The sequence below is a fragment of the Oncorhynchus keta genome, unplaced genomic scaffold (assembly GCF_023373465.1).
Source record: "Oncorhynchus keta strain PuntledgeMale-10-30-2019 unplaced genomic scaffold, Oket_V2 Un_scaffold_14384_pilon_pilon, whole genome shotgun sequence".
NCBI lineage: Eukaryota > Metazoa > Chordata > Actinopteri > Salmoniformes > Salmonidae > Oncorhynchus > Oncorhynchus keta.
Genome location: NW_026290787.1, coordinates 1,576,458 through 1,592,776, shown reverse-complemented (window position 1 = coordinate 1,592,776; position 16,319 = coordinate 1,576,458). Strand labels below are relative to the sequence as shown.

The 16,319-nt window shown below is 42.0% G+C and overlaps 1 long non-coding RNA gene across 27 annotated transcripts; it reads right to left on the bottom strand.

Annotated features, from left to right (window-relative positions):
- Nucleotides 1-1,466: 1,466 nt before the first annotated feature.
- LOC127927488 (uncharacterized) lies at nt 1,467-10,387 on the bottom strand. Of its 27 annotated transcripts, none has more exons than XR_008127748.1 (4): nt 9,661-10,387; nt 8,941-9,012; nt 6,927-7,070; nt 1,467-4,911 (listed from the first exon to the last, which is right to left on the bottom strand). It is a non-coding gene; the product is annotated as an uncharacterized LOC127927488 (long non-coding RNA). The 27 variants fall into 27 exon arrangements; XR_008127753.1 differs by having other exon boundaries at nt 9,733-10,387; XR_008127746.1 differs by lacking the exon at nt 9,661-10,387 and adding an exon at nt 9,448-9,653 and having other exon boundaries at nt 8,941-9,159.
- Nucleotides 10,388-16,319: the final 5,932 nt, after the last annotated feature.

Below are 16,319 nucleotides of genomic sequence, written 5' to 3'. Positions count from 1 at the left end.
GAGTGGTGGGGGTGACTTGGGGTGAGTGGGGGTGAGTGGTGAGGAGTGGTGGGGGTGACTTGTGGTGAGTGGTGGTGGGGGTGAGTGGTGAGGGGTGGTGGGTGGTGGGGTGAGTGGTGAGGAGTGGTGGTGGTGGTGAGTGCTGGGGGTGAGTGGCTGGGATGAGTGGTGGTGGTGAGTGGTGAGGAGTGATGGGGGTGAAGGGTGGCGGAGGTGGTGGGAATGGTGAGTGGTGGTTGTGAGTGGTGGTGGTGAGTGGTATCTATTGTCCGTCAAGAATAACTTTTGTTTCGCAACTTAATCACAGTTACACACCAGAGCCACACACACCAACATTATGTATCACAGTAAATGATGTTGAGATTGCAACAAGAGTGATGACTATCCTAAATATATTCACTGATTCCCCTCTATCCTTTCTCCCTCCCTGACTCCCTCCCTCCCCTCTCTGGACATCGAGATCGCCACCTACAGGAAGCTACTGGCGGGAGAGTAGATGAGGTAAATGGCACAGTGGAGCGGTGGGACCGGGGGAGGGAAGTGTGTGTGGTGATGGGGGATGTAGGTGGGTTATGTGTGATTTGGTGGGGTCAGGTGTGTGTGTGTGTGTGTGTGTGTGTGTGTGTGTGTGTGTGTGTGTGTGTGTGTGTGTGTGTGTGTGTGTGTGTGTGTGTGTGTGTGTGTGTGTGTGAGAGAGAGAGAGAGAGGTATCCTGCCTATACTTAGCCCGTATTCTCTCTGTCCTTCCAGAATGAATGACCACATACGTCATCAAGGTAAGAGCTCTTCTTATTCCCTCCAGTGATTCACTCTCTTCTTCATTACTTTATTTAACCTTAGTGCCTCTAGGTAGCATCTACATGATACTTTCCTCTTCAGAGTAGCAGTGGTGGAAAAAATTCCACATTTTCATACTTGAGTCAAAGTAAAGATATCTTAAAAGAAAATAACTAAAGTAAAAGTAAAGGTCCCCCAGTAAAACACTACTTGAGTAAAAGTTTTTGCTTTTAAATGTACTTAAGTATCAATAGTAAAAGTATAAATCATTTAAAATTCCATATATTAAGCAAACCAGGCAACATGATTTTCTTGTTTTTAAAATATACGGTTAGCCAGACACACACTCAGACATCATTTACAAACAAAGCATTTGTGTTTAGTGAGTCTGCCAGATCAGATGCAGTAGGGATGACCAGGGATGTTCTCTGTTTAGTGAGTCCTCCAGATCAGAGGCAGTAGGGATGACCAGGGATGTTCTCTGTTTAGTGAGTCCTCCAGATCAGAGGCAGTAGGGATGACCAGGGATGTTCTCTGTTTAGTGAGTCCTCCAGATCAGGGGCAGTAGGGATGACCAGGGATGTTCTCTGTTTAGTGAGTCCTCCAGATCAGAGGCAGTAGGGATGACCAGGGATGTTCTCTGTTTAGTGAGTCCTCCAGATCAGGGGCAGTAGGGATGACGAGGGATGTTCTCTGCTTAGTGAGTCCTCCAGATCAGAGGCAGTAGGGATGACCAGGGATGTTCTCTGTTTAGTGAGTCCTCCAGATCAGAGGCAGTAGGGATGACCAGGGATGTTCTCTGTTTAGTGAGTCCTCCAGATCAGAGGCAGTAGGGATGACCAGGGATGTTCTCTGTTTAGTGAGTCCTCCAGATCAGAGGCAGTAGGGATGACCAGGGATGTTCTCTGTTTAGTGAGTCCTCCAGATCAGAGGCAGTAGGGATGACCAGGGATGTTCTCTGTTTAGTGAGTCCTCCAGATCAGAGGCAGTAGGGATGACCAGGGATGTTCTCTGTTTAGTGAGTCCGCCAGATCAGAGGCAGTAGGGATGACCAGGGATGTTCTCTGTTTAGTGAGTCCTCCAGATCAGAGGCAGTAGGGATGACCAGGGATGTTCTCTGTTTAGTGAGTCCTCCAGATCAGAGGCAGTAGGGATGACCAGGGATGTTCTCTGTTTAGTGAGTCCTCCAGATCAGAGGCAGTAGGGATGACCAGGGATGTTCTCTGTTTAGTGAGTCCTCCAGATCAGAGGCAGTAGGGATGACCAGGGATGTTCTCTGTTTAGTGAGTCCTCCAGATCAGAGGCAGTAGGGATGACCAGGGATGTTCTCTGTTTAGTGAGTCCTCCAGATCAGAGGCAGTAGGGATGACCAGGGATGTTCTCTGTTTAGTGAGTCCTCCAGATCAGAGGCAGTAGGGATGACCAGGGATGTTCTCTGTTTAGTGAGTCCTCCAGATCAGAGGCAGTAGGGATGACCAGGGATGTTCTCTGTTTAGTGAGTCCGCCAGATCAGAGGCAGTAGGGATGACCAGGGATGTTCTCTGTTTAGTGAGTCCTCCAGATCAGAGGCAGTAGGGATGACCAGGGATGTTCTCTGTTTAGTGAGTCCTCCAGATCAGAGGCAGTAGGGATGACCAGGGATGTTCTCTGTTTAGTGAGTCCTCCAGATCAGAGGCAGTAGGGATGACCAGGGATGTTCTCTGTTTAGTGAGTCCTCCAGATCAGAGGCAGTAGGGATGACCAGGGATGTTCTCTGTTTAGTGAGTCCTCCAGATCAGAGGCAGTAGGGATGACCAGGGATGTTCTCTGTTTAGTGAGTCCTCCAGATCAGAGGCAGTAGGGATGACCAGGGATGTCCTCTTGTTAAGTCCGTGAATTAGACCATTTTCCTGTCCTGCGAAGCATTAAACACGTAACAAGTACTTTTGGGTGTCAAGGTAAATGTAAGGAGTAAAAAGTACATTATTTTCTTTAGGAATGTAGTTGAGTAAATGTAAAAGTTGTCAAAAAAATGAAATAGTACAGATACCCCAAACAACTAATTAAGTAGTACTTAGAAGTATTTTTACTTAAGTACTTCACACCACTGCCGAGTAGTTCTTTCCCATCCTCAGTAAATGTGTAGAAGGGTGAGTAAGAAGAGAAAGATGCGATAGGAAGGAACTGTGACCTGTGTTGTGTCATGATCTGTGTGTCCAACTAAAATCAAATCATATCTCTTTTGCTCAGATTACTAAAACAAACCGACCAATCCCAGTCCTTGCTTACACGCAGACATTGATTTGCCATCGAAGCCCCACCTGACTCTGAAGCCCCTCTCATTAGATGCCGGTGGCCCCACAACCAGCCCCAGGAAGCGTCTGCTGATCAGAATTCAGGTGGAGGCGGGCAGGGTCATGTCCAAGAGCTTACACTACTCCGACAATTAACCAAGCCCACCGTCACTCTGCTGTCGCTATAGTAACACGGTGTTGTACCACTTTCTCTCTCTCTCTCTCTTTTCCATCTAAAAACATTGCTGAGTCTTTTGTTTTACATTAAGGTCATTGTTTAATAAGCTACGGTGTTAAACTTACACACTTTGTTTTCAACTGCAGTTCGAAGACCATGTGCGACAGTAACAGGAGCTCTTACAAAATGTGTCCTGTGCTCTTTTTCATTACGTTTGTGGTGGGAGAATGTATCTGTGCTCTCTTGTGCTCGTGTGACTGGGAAGGCCATGTCCTCCAAAGCTTGAATGTCACTGAACCAGGTCCAAAATAAAAAGACAAAATATTAAGGAACCAAATATGTGTATGGTTTGTTTAAGGAGTCTGTCTGTCACCCGATACAACTCAGCCCTGAACGCAAGGAATACATGGGCCTATTGTCACCACACAGACAGAGATACACTTCCTAGAACCCCGGGACCACCACTGTTGTCATATACATGGGCCTACTGTCACCACACAGACAGAGATACACTACCTAGAACCCCGGGACCACCACTGTTGTCATATACATGGGCCTATTGTCACCACACAGACAGAGATATACTACCTAGAACCCCGGGACCACCACTGTTGTCATATACATGGGCCTATTGTCACCACACAGACAGAGATATACTACCTAGAACCCCGGGACCACCACTGTTGTCATATACATGGGCCTATTGTCACCACACAGACAGAGATATACTTCCTAGAACCCCGGGACCACCACTGTTGTCATATACATGGGCCTATTGTCACCACACAGACAGAGATACACTTCCTAGAACCCCGGGACCACCACTGTCATCATATACATGGGCCTATTGTCACCACACAGACAGAGATACACTACCTAGAACCCCGGGACCTCCACTGTTGTCATATACATGGGCCTATTGTCACCACACAGACAGAGATACACTTCCTAGAACCCCGGGACCACCACTGTTGTCATATACATGGGCCTATTGTCACCACACAGACAGAGATATACTTCCTAGAACCCCGGGACCACCACTGTTGTCATATACATGGGCCTATTGTCACCACACAGACAGAGATATACTTCCTAGAACCCCGGGACCACCACTGTTGTCATATACATGGGCCTATTGTCACCACACAGACAGAGATACACTTCCTAGAACCCCGGGACCACCACTGTCGTCATATACATGGGCCTATTGTCACCACACAGACAGAGATATACTTCCTAGAACCCCGGGACCACCACTGTCATCATATACATGGGCCTATTGTCACCACACAGACAGAGATATACTTCCTAGAACCCCGGGACCACCACTGTCATCATATACATGGGCCTATTGTCACCACACAGACAGAGATATACTTCCTAGAACCCCGGGACCACCACTGTCGTCATATACATGGGCCTATTGTCACCACACAGACAGAGATATACTTCCTAGAACCCCGGGACCACCACTGTTGTCATATACATGGGCCTATTGTCACCACACAGACAGAGATATACTTCCTAGAACCCCGGGACCACCACTGTTGTCATATACATGGGCCTATTGTCACCACACAGACAGAGATATACTTCCTAGAACCCCGGGACCACCACTGTCATCATATACATGGGCCTATTGTCACCACACAGACAGAGATATACTTCCTAGAACCCCGGGACCTCCACTGTCGTCATATACATGGGCCTATTGTCACCACACGGACAGAGATACACTTCCTAGAACCCCGGGACCACCATTGTCGTCATATACATGGGCCTATTGTCACCACAATGACAGAGATATACTTCCTAGAACCCCGGGACCACCACTGTCATCATATACATGGGCCTATTGTCACCACACGGACAGAGATACACTTCCTAGAACCCCGGGACCACCATTGTCGTCATATACATGGGCCTATTGTCACCACACGGACAGAGATATACTTCCTAGAACCCCGGGACCACCACTGTCGTCATATACATGGGCCTATTGTCACCACACAGACAGAGATATACTTCCTAGAACCCCGGGACCACCACTGTCATCATATACATGGGCCTATTGTCACCACACAGACAGAGATATACTTCCTAGAACCCCGGGACCACCACTGTCGTCATATACATGGGCCTATTGTCACCACACAGACAGAGATACACTTCCTAGAATCCCGGGACCACCACTGTTGTCATATACATGGGCCTATTGTCACCACACAGACAGAGATATACTTCCTAGAATCCCGGGACCACCACTGTTGTCATATACATGGGCCTATTGTCACCACACAGACAGAGATATACTTCCTAGAATCCCGGGACCACCACTGTTGTCATATACATGGGCCTATTGTCACCACACAGACAGAGATATACTTCCTAGAACCCCGGGACCACCACTGTCGTCATATACATGGGCCTATTGTCACCACACGGACAGAGATATACTTCCTAGAACCCCGGGACCACCACTGTCGTCATATACATGGGCCTATTGTCACCACACGGACAGAGATATACTTCCTAGAACCCCGGGACCACCACTGTCATCATATACATGGGCCTATTGTCACCACACAGACAGAGATATACTTCCTAGAACCCCGGGACCACCACTGTCATCATATACATGAGCCTATTGTCACCACACAGACAGCGATATACTTCCTAGAATCCCGGGACCACCACTGTTGTCATATACATGGGCCTATTGTCACCACACAGACAGAGATATACTTCCTAGAACCCCGGGACCACCACTGTCGTCATATACATGGGCCTATTGTCACCACACAGACAGAGATATACTTCCTAGAACCCCGGGACCACCACTGTCGTCATATACATGGGCCTATTGTCACCACACAGACAGAGATATACTTCCTAGAACCCCGGGACCACCACTGTCATCATATACATGGGCCTATTGTCACCACACAGACAGCGATATACTTCCTAGAACCCGGGACCACCACTGTTGTCATATACATGGGCCTATTGTCACCACACAGACAGAGATATACTTCCTAGAACCCCGGGACCACCACTGTCGTCATATACATGGGCCTATTGTCACCACACAGACAGAGATATACTTCCTAGAATCCCGGGACCACCACTGTTGTCATATACATGGGCCTATTGTCACCACACAGACAGAGATATACTTCCTAGAACCCCGGGACCACCACTGTTGTCATATACATGGGCCTATTGTCACCACACAGACAGAGATATACTTCCTAGAACCCCGGGACCACCACTGTCGTCATATACATGGGCCTATTGTCACCACACAGACAGAGATATACTTCCTAGAACCCCGGGACCACCACTGTCGTCATATACATGGGCCTATTGTCACCACACAGACAGAGATATACTTCCTAGAACCCCGGGACCACCACTGTCGTCATATACATGGGCCTATTGTCACCACACAGACAGAGATATACTTCCTAGAATCCCGGGACCACCACTGTTGTCATATACATGGGCCTATTGTCACCACACAGACAGCGATATACTTCCTAGAACCCCGGGACCACCACTGTCATCATATACATGGGCCTATTGTCACCACACAGACAGAGATATACTTCCTAGAATCCCGGGACCACCACTGTTGTCATATACATGGGCCTATTGTCACCACACAGACAGCGATATACTTCCTAGAACCCCGGGACCACCACTGTTGTCATATACATGGGCCTATTGTCACCACACGGACAGAGATACACTTCCTAGAACCCCGGGACCACCACTGTTGTCATATACATGGGCCTATTGTCACCACACAGACAGAGATATACTTCCTAGAACCCCGGGACCTCCACTGTCGTCATATACATGGGCCTATTGTCACCACACGGACAGAGATACACTTCCTAGAACCCCGGGACCACCATTGTCGTCATATACATGGGCCTATTGTCACCACACGGACAGAGATACACTTCCTAGAACCCCGGGACCACCACTGTCGTCATATACATGGGCCTATTGTCACCACACGGACAGAGATATACTTCCTAGAACCCCGGGACCACCACTGTCATCATATACATGGGCCTATTGTCACCACACAGACAGAGATATACTTCCTAGAACCCCGGGACCACCACTGTCGTCATATACATGGGCCTATTGTCACCACACAGACAGAGATACACTTCCTAGAATCCCGGGACCACCACTGTTGTCATATACATGGGCCTATTGTCACCACACAGACAGAGATATACTTCCTAGAATCCCGGGACCACCACTGTTGTCATATACATGGGCCTATTGTCACCACACAGACAGAGATATACTTCCTAGAATCCCGGGACCACCACTGTTGTCATATACATGGGCCTATTGTCACCACACAGACAGAGATATACTTCCTAGAACCCCGGGACCACCACTGTCGTCATATACATGGGCCTATTGTCACCACACGGACAGAGATATACTTCCTAGAACCCCGGGACCACCACTGTCGTCATATACATGGGCCTATTGTCACCACACGGACAGAGATATACTTCCTAGAACCCCGGGACCACCACTGTCATCATATACATGGGCCTATTGTCACCACACAGACAGAGATATACTTCCTAGAACCCCGGGACCACCACTGTCATCATATACATGGGCCTATTGTCACCACACAGACAGCGATATACTTCCTAGAATCCCGGGACCACCACTGTTGTCATATACATGGGCCTATTGTCACCACACAGACAGAGATATACTTCCTAGAACCCGGGACCACCACTGTCGTCATATACATGGGCCTATTGTCACCACACAGACAGAGATATACTTCCTAGAATCCCGGGACCACCACTGTTGTCATATACATGGGCCTATTGTCACCACACAGACAGAGATATACTTCCTAGAACCCCGGGACCACCACTGTCATCATATACATGGGCCTATTGTCACCACACAGACAGAGATATACTTCCTAGAACCCCGGACCACCACTGTCATCATATACATGGGCCTATTGTCACCACACAGACAGCGATATACTTCCTAGAATCCCGGGACCACCACTGTTGTCATATACATGGGCCTATTGTCACCACACAGACAGAGATATACTTCCTAGAACCCCGGGACCACCACTGTCGTCATATACATGGGCCTATTGTCACCACACAGACAGAGATATACTTCCTAGAATCCCGGGACCACCACTGTTGTCATATACATGGGCCTATTGTCACCACACAGACAGCGATATACTTCCTAGAATCCCGGGACCACCACTGTTGTCATATACATGGGCCTATTGTCACCACACAGACAGCGATATACTTCCTAGAACCCCGGGACCACCACTGTCATCATATACATGGGCCTATTGTCACCACACAGACAGCGATATACTTCCTAGAATCCCGGGACCACCACTGTTGTCATATACATGGGCCTATTGTCACCACACAGACAGAGATATACTTCCTAGAACCCCGGGACCACCACTGTCGTCATATACATGGGCCTATTGTCACCACACAGACAGCGATATACTTCCTAGAATCCCGGGACCACCACTGTTGTCATATACATGGGCCTATTGTCACCACACAGACAGCGATATACTTCCTAGAACCCCGGGACCACCACTGTTGTCATATACATGGGCCTATTGTCACCACACGGACAGAGATACACTTCCTAGAATCCCGGGACCACCACTGTTGTCATATACATGGGCCTATTGTCACCACACAGACAGAGATATACTTCCTAGAACCCCGGGACCTCCACTGTCGTCATATACATGGGCCTATTGTCACCACACGGACAGAGATACACTTCCTAGAACCCCGGGACCACCATTGTCGTCATATACATGGGCCTATTGTCACCACACAGACAGAGATATACTTCCTAGAACCCCGGGACCACCTTTGTCGTCATATACATGGGCCTATTGTCACCACACAGACAGAGATATACTTCCTAGAACCCCGGGACCACCACTGTCATCATATACATGGGCCTATTGTCACCACACGGACAGAGATACACTTCCTAGAACCCCGGGACCACCACTGTCGTCATATACATGGGCCTATTGTCACCACACGGACAGAGATACACTTCCTAGAACCCCGGGACCACCACTGTCGTCATATACATGGGCCTATTGTCACCACACGGACAGAGATACACTTCCTAGAACCCCGGGACCACCACTGTCGTCATATACATGGGCCTATTGTCACCACACAGACAGAGATATACTTCCTAGAACCCCGGGACCACCACTGTCATCATATACATGGGCCTATTGTCACCACACAGACAGAGATATACTTCCTAGAACCCCGGGACCACCACTGTCGTCATATACATGGGCCTATTGTCACCACACGGACAGAGATATACTTCCTAGAACCCCGGGACCACCACTGTCATCATATACATGGGCCTATTGTCACCACACAGACAGAGATATACTTCCTAGAACCCCGGGACCACCACTGTCATCATATACATGGGCCTATTGTCACCACACAGACAGAGATATACTTCCTAGAACCCCGGGACCACCACTGTTGTCATATACATGGGCCTATTGTCACCATGTAAAACACAACTGTCTAATTTGACAATGGTCATGTAAAACACAACTGTCTAATTTGACAACTGTCATGTTAAACACAACTGTCTAATTTGACAACTGTCATGTTAAACACAACTGTCTAATTTGACAACTGTCATGTTAAACACAACTGTCTAATTTGACACCTGTCATGTTAAACACAACTGTCTAATTTGACAACTGTCATGTTAAACACAACTGTCTAATTTGACAACTGTCATGTTAAACACAACTGTCTAATTTGACACCTGTCATGTTAAACACAACTGTCTAATTTGACAACTGTCATGTTAAACACAACTGTCTAATTTGACAATGGTCATGTAAAACACAACTGTCTAATTTGACAATGGTCATGTTAAACACAACTGTCTAATTTGACAATGGTAATGTAAAACACAACTGTCTAATTTGACAACTGTCATGTTAAACACAACTGTCTAATTTGACAACTGTCATGTTAAACACAACTGTCTAATTTGACAACTGTCATGTTAAACACAACTGTCTAATTTGACAATGGTAATGTAAAACACAACTGTCTAATTTGACAACTGTCATGTTAAACACAACTGTCTAATTTGACAATGGTAATGTAAAACACAACTGTCTAATTTGACAATGGTAATGTAAAACACAACTGTCTAATTTGACAATGGTCATGTTAAACACAACTGTCTAATTTGACAACTGTCATGTTAAACACAACTGTCTAATTTGACAACTGTCATGTTACACACAACTGTCTAATTTGACAATGGTCATGTTAAACACAACTGTCTAATTTGACAATGGTAATGTTAAACACAACTGTCTAATTTGACAACTGTCATGTTAAACACAACTGTCTAATTTGACAACTGTCATGTTAAACACAACTGTCTAATTTGACAACTGTCAATATTAAACACAACTGTCTAATTTGACAATGGTAATGTTAAACACAACTGTCTAATTTGACACCTGTCATGTTAAACACAACTGTCTAATTTGACAACTGTCATGTTAAACACAACTGTCTAATTTGACACCTGTCATGTTAAACACAACTGTCTAATTTGACAACTGTCAATGTTAAACACAACTGTCTAATTTGACAATGGTCATGTTAAACACAACTGTCTAATTTGACAATGGTAATGTAAAACACAACTGTCTAATTTGACAACTGTCATGTTACACACAACTGTCTAATTTGACAATGGTCATGTTAAACACAACTGTCTAATTTGACAACTGTCACACAACTGTCTAATTTGACAATGTCATGTTAAACACAACTGTCTAATTTGACAATGTCATGTTAAACACAACTGTCTAATTTGACAACTGTCATGTTAAACACAACTGTCTAATTTGACAACTGTCATGTTAAACACAACTGTCTAATTTGACAATGGTCATGTTAAACACAACTGTCTAATTTGACAACTGTCATGTTAAACACAACTGTCTAATTTGACAATGGTCATGTTAAACACAACTGTCTAATTTGACAATGGTCATGTTAAACACAACTGTCTAATTTGACAATGGTAATGTAAAACACAACTGTCTAATTTGACAACTGTCATGTTAAACACAACTGTCTAATTTGACAACTGTCATGTTAAACACAACTGTCTAATTTGACAACTGTCATGTTAAACACAACTGTCTAATTTGACAATGGTAATGTTAAACACAACTGTCTAATTTGACAACTGTCATGTTAAACACAACTGTCTAATTTGACAATGGTCATGTTAAACACAACTGTCTAATTTGACAATGGTAATGTTAAACACAACTGTCTAATTTGACAATGGTCATGTTAAACACAACTGTCTAATTTGACAATGGTCATGTTAAACACAACTGTCTAATTTGACAATGGTCATGTTAAACACAACTGTCTAATTTGACAATGGTAATGTTAAACACAACTGTCTAATTTGACAACTGTCATGTTAAACACAACTGTCTAATTTGACAACTGTCATGTTAAACACAACTGTCTAATTTGACAATGGTCATGTTAAACACAACTGTCTAATTTGACAACTGTCATGTTAAACACAACTGTCTAATTTGACAATGGTAATGTTAAACACAACTGTCTAATTTGACAATGGTAATGTTAAACACAACTGTCTAATTTGACAATGGTAATGTTAAACACAACTGTCTAATTTGACAACTGTCATGTTAAACACAACTGTCTAATTTGACAACTGTCATGTTAAACACAACTGTCTAATTTGACAATGGTCATGTTAAACACAACTGTCTAATTTGACAATGGTCATGTTAAACACAACTGTCTAATTTGACAACTGTCATGTTAAACACAACTGTCTAATTTGACAACTGTCATGTTAAACACAACTGTCTAATTTGACAACTGTCAATGTTAAACACAACTGTCTAATTTGACAATGGTAATGTTAAACACAACTGTCTAATTTGACACCTGTCATGTTAAACACAACTGTCTAATTTGACAACTGTCATGTTAAACACAACTGTCTAATTTGACACCTGTCATGTTAAACACAACTGTCTAATTTGACAACTGTCATGTTAAACACAACTGTCTAATTTGACAACTGTCATGTTAAACACAACTGTCTAATTTGACACCTGTCATGTTAAACACAACTGTCTAATTTGACAACTGTCATGTTAAACACAACTGTCTAATTTGACAACTGTCATGTTAAACACAACTGTCTAATTTGACAACTGTCAATGTTAAACACAACTGTCTAATTTGACAATGGTCATGTTAAACACAACTGTCTAATTTGACAATGGTAATGTTAAACACAACTGTCTAATTTGACAACTGTCATGTTAAACACAACTGTCTAATTTGACAATGGTCATGTTAAACACAACTGTCTAATTTGACAATGGTCATGTTAAACACAACTGTCTAATTTGACAATGGTCATGTTAAACACAACTGTCTAATTTGACAATGGTAATGTTAAACACAACTGTCTAATTTGACAACTGTCATGTTAAACACAACTGTCTAATTTGAAACTGTCATGTTAAACACAACTGTCTAATTTGACAACTGTCACACAACTGTCTAATTTGACAATGGTAAAAAACACAACTGTCTAATTTGACAACTGTCATGTTAAACACAACTGTCTAATTTGACAACTGTCTAATTTGACAATGGTAAACACAACTGTCTAATTTGACAATGGTCATGTTAAACACAACTGTCTAATTTGACAATGGTAATGTTAAACACAACTGTCTAATTTGACAACTGTCATGTTAAACACAACTGTCTAATTTGACAATGGTAATGTTAAACACAACTGTCTAATTTGACAACTGTCATGTTAAACACAACTGTCTAATTTGACAACTGTCATGTTAAACACAACTGTCTAATTTGACAACTGTCATGTTAAACACAACTGTCTAATTTGACAATGTCATGTTAAACACAACTGTCTAATTTGACAATGGTTAATGTTAAACACAACTGTCTAATTTGACAACTGTCATGTTAAACACAACTGTCTAATTTGACAACTGTCATGTTAAACACAACTGTCTAATTTGACAATGGTCATGTTAAACACAACTGTCTAATTTGACAACTGTCATGTTAAACACAACTGTCTAATTTGACAACTGTCATGTTAAACACAACTGTCTAATTTGACAATGGTCATGTTAAACACAACTGTCTAATTTGACAATGGTCATGTTAAACACAACTGTCTAATTTGACAATGGTCATGTTAAACACAACTGTCTAATTTGACAATGGTCATGTTAAACACAACTGTCTAATTTGACAATGGTAATGTAAAACACAACTGTCTAATTTGACAACTGTCATGTTAAACACAACTGTCTAATTTGACAACTGTCATGTTAAACACAACTGTCTAATTTGACAATGGTCATGTTAAACACAACTGTCTAATTTGACAATGGTAATGTTAAACACAACTGTCTAATTTGACAACTGTCATGTTAAACACAACTGTCTAATTTGACAACTGTCATGTTAAACACAACTGTCTAATTTGACAACTGTCATGTTAAACACAACTGTCTAATTTGACAACTGTCATGTTAAACACAACTGTCTAATTTGACAACTGTCATGTTAAACACAACTGTCTAATTTGACAACTGTCATGTTAAACACAACTGTCTAATTTGACAACTGTCATGTTAAACACAACTGTCTAATTTGACAATGGTAATGTAAAACACAACTGTCTAATTTGACAATGGTAATGTAAAACACAACTGTCTAATTTGACAATGGTAATGTTAAACACAACTGTCTAATTTGACAATGGTCATGTTAAACACAACTGTCTAATTTGACAATGGTCATGTTAAACACAACTGTCTAATTTGACAACTGTCATGTTAAACACAACTGTCTAATTTGACAACTGTCATGTTAAACACAACTGTCTAATTTGACAACTGTCATGTTAAACACAACTGTCTAATTTGACAACTGTCATGTTAAACACAACTGTCTAATTTGACAACTGTCATGTTAAACACAACTGTCTAATTTGACACATGTTAAACTGTCTAATTTGACACCTGTCATGTTAAACACAACTGTCTAATTTGACAACTGTCAACACAACTGTCTAATTTGACAATGTCAAAACACAACTGTCTAATTTGACAACTGTCATGTTAAACACAACTGTCTAATTTGACAACTGTCATGTTAAACACAACTGTCTAATTTGACAACTGTCATAACAACTGTCTAATTTGACAACTGTCAATGTTAAAACACAACTGTCACAACTGTCTAATTTGACAATGGTAATGTTAAACACAACTGTCTAATTTGACAACTGTCATGTTAAACACAACTGTTTTGACAAATGTTAAACACAACTGTCTAATTTGACAACTGTCATGTTAAACACAACTGTCTAATTTGACAACTGTCATGTTAAACACAACTGTCTAATTTGACAATGTCATGTTAAACACAACTGTCTAATTTGACAATGGTAATGTTAAACACAACTGTCTAATTTGACACCTGTCATGTTAAACACAACTGTCTAATTTGACAACTGTCATGTTAAACACAACTGTCTAATTTGACACCTGTCATGTTAAACACAACTGTCTAATTTGACAATGGTAATGTTAAACACAACTGTCTAATTTGACACCTGTCATGTTAAACACAACTGTCTAATTTGACAATGGTAATGTTAAACACAACTGTCTAATTTGACAATGTTAATGTTAACACAACTGTCTAATTTGACAACTGTCATGTTAAACACAACTGTCTAATTTGACAATGGTCATGTCACAACTGTCTAAACACAACTGTCTAATTTGACAATGGTCATGTTAAACACAACTGTCTAATTTGACAACTGTCATGTTACACACAACTGTCTAATTTGACAACTGTCATGTTAAACACAACTGTCTAAACACAAAACACAACTGTCTAATTTGACACCTGTCATGTTAAACACAACTGTCTAATTTGACAACTGTCATGTTAAACACAACTGTCTAATTTGACAACTGTCATGTTAAACACAACTGTCTAATTTGACACCTGTCATGTTAAACACAACTGTCTAATTTGACAACTGTCAATATTAAACACAACTGTCCAATTTGACAATGGTAATGTTAAACACAACTGTCTAATTTGACACCTGTCATGTTAAACACAACTGTCTAATTTGACAACTGTCATGTTAAACACAACTGTCTAATTTGACACCTGTCATGTTAAACACAACTGTCTAATTTGACAACTGTCATGTTAAACACAACTGTCTAATTTGACAATGGTAATGTTAAACACAACTGTCTAATTTGACACCTGTCATGTTAAACACAACTGTCTAATTTGACAACTGTCATGTTAAACACAACTGTCTAATTTGACAACTGTCATGTTAAACACAACTGTCTAATTTGACACAACTGTCAATTTGACAATGGTAATGTAAAACACAACTGTCTAATTTGACAACTGTCATGTTACACACAACTGTCTAATTTGACAATGGTCATGTTAAACACAACTGTCTAATTTGACAATGGTCATGTAAAACACAACTGTCTAATTTGACAATGGTCATGTTAAACACAACTGTCTAATTTGACAATGGTAATGTAAAACACAACTGTCTAATTTGACAACTGTCATGTTAAACACAACTGTCTAATTTGACAACTGTCATGTTAAACACAACTGTCTAATTTGACAACTGTCATGTTAAACACAACTGTCTAATTTGACAATGGTAATGTTAAACACAACTGTCAATGACAACTGTCAAAACACAACTGTCTAATTTGACAATGGTCACAACTGTCAATTTGACAATGGTAAAAACACAACTGTCTAATTTGACAATGGTCATGTTAAACACAACTGTCTAATTTGACAATGGTCATGTTAAACACAACTGTCTAATTT